This window comes from Bison bison, unplaced genomic scaffold (assembly GCF_000754665.1).
Source record: "Bison bison bison isolate TAMUID 2011002044 unplaced genomic scaffold, Bison_UMD1.0 scf7180017864144, whole genome shotgun sequence".
NCBI lineage: Eukaryota > Metazoa > Chordata > Mammalia > Artiodactyla > Bovidae > Bison > Bison bison.
Window position 1 is genome coordinate 1724684 of NW_011494716.1, and position 1865 is coordinate 1726548.

General features: G+C 63.9%; 1 protein-coding gene across 1 annotated transcript in view; it reads left to right on the top strand.

The window, feature by feature from the left end:
- Window positions 1-1865, top strand: part of VASN (vasorin) — an 11002-nt gene that overhangs the window by 642 nt on the left and 8495 nt on the right. The window lies entirely within an intron of this gene.

A 1865-nucleotide genomic window follows, 5' to 3' on the forward strand; every position in this document is an offset into this window, starting at 1 on the left:
CGATCCCCGCCCCCCTGTGCAGATCCACGGCCTGGGCTCGGCGCTGAGGGCCCCTGTCACTCAGGGCAGAGCATGGGGGCCACAGGCATGCAGCCCCATTGGAGCCGGGTATGGACCTTGCCTGGCCGGCTGGGGTCGTACTCCAGGTATTAGGCTGGCCCATCTCTGCCTCTTCCAGGGAAGGGGCTTTGCTCAGGCTGAGAACCCAGTGGCCTGGAGCCAGCCTAATCTATTGTGTCCCTGGGCTGGCAGCCCTGGGGCCTGAAGGCTGCGAGGTCCCCTGTGGTCACTGGCAGGCCAGCTGATTGGTGCCAAGCATTCTGCCTCACCCTCATTCGTTAACGATTACCACACCAGGGTCGCTGACTACCCCTCCCGTTGGGGTTGAGGGGTGGAGTGTGAAAGGTGGGAAGGAGGAAGTGGCCATGAGGGTCACTCTGCTCAACTTCTGCACCAAGGGCAGGTGAGGCTCCGGACGGAGTGTGGCACCAAGACCCAGAGCCCCCCCTCTCCAGGCCAAGAGCCTCCAGGGCCGGGGGCGGGGGGGACTCAGCTAAATCTCAAGGTCCCATCCCACTAGGCTAGACTTTGGGCATTGGGGACACAGAGGGGTGGCTGGGCAGGTGACCTCCGAGTGGGGTCAGCAAGTTCAGCGGGCCATGATGTCCAGTACGGGCCCAGCTGTTGGCAAGGCCCAAGAGGGCTGAGGCAGGCAGGCGCAGGGGGATGGGAGAGCAGTCTCCTGAGTTTGCGGTCTTCTCCCAAGGGAATCAGCCCCCAGAGCTTCTGTAAACAGAGTGTCAGAGGCAGGAAGAGGGCTCTGGTAATGAGCAGCCCAGCTGGATTCCCTCCAGACCATTATCTGCCCCTCCACCCCCCGGTCCAGGGAGGATGAGCACACGCGTGCCAGGCTGGGGGCCCGGGCACTGACTGTCCCTACCTCCCCTGGCCTCCTGCAGCTGCAGACTGGGACCTGAGGGTCCAGAGAGTCAGCTTGGGTGGGTGGCCCAGGGCAATAGCTGGTATGGCACCACGTTCTCCAGACCCTGGACGTGGAGGAGGAGGGGTTCGACATGATAAAGTCCCTCAGACAGTGCCCACACCTGTGCTTGCCCCAGGCAGATGTCCCCAGGGAGATGCCCTGGGCAGGAGAGGGGTCCTGATCACCTCCACTGGTTGGGGAGCCAGGTCAAGTCCCAGGTAAAGAGAGCTGAGTCCTTGTGGGGACTTTTAAGTGGACGCCACCCCTGGGCCAGGCAGCTCCTGAGATCAGGGGGGCAGGGTCTCAGCTGGGCCCTGGAGGCAGCTCCCACCTCAGCAGGCCGGCCAGCCAGTTCTAAGTGACGGGAGGGAAGGCTGGGTGAGCCCTCTGCCCACAGAAGCAACCCTGACACTGGCAGGCCCTGAGCTCATGGGAGGGACAGCAGTGCCACTTTACGGGGTTAATGATCCCTCCTGGAGCCCCCCTCAAGTCCCCTCCCTGGGCCAGGGAGCCCAAGGCTCTGCACTGCCAAGAAAACCAGCTCCCCTCACTGCTGTGGAATTTGAGAGTTCTTGGAGAAGGGGGAGGGCGTGTGTGTATGTGTGTCTCAAAGCACAGCCCAGTGGGCGTGTGTCTGGCGTGGGCATGTGTCTGCGCGCGCGCGTGACCGGAGCACGGCTGTGTTTAGGGGCAGGCAGGGGTGCCCTGAGGGGGGGTGGGGGCTCGGCCTCCTTCCTTTTATCGGTTTCCACATTCCAGAGGCAGCCGGACTGCTTTCTCTCAGCTGGCTGGGCCGCCTGGCCGGCCAGGCCCGTGGGCCTCCCCCGCGTTTCCTCATTCCAGCCTCCCCGGGTATGAGGAGGTTGGAGCGGGTACCCCACAC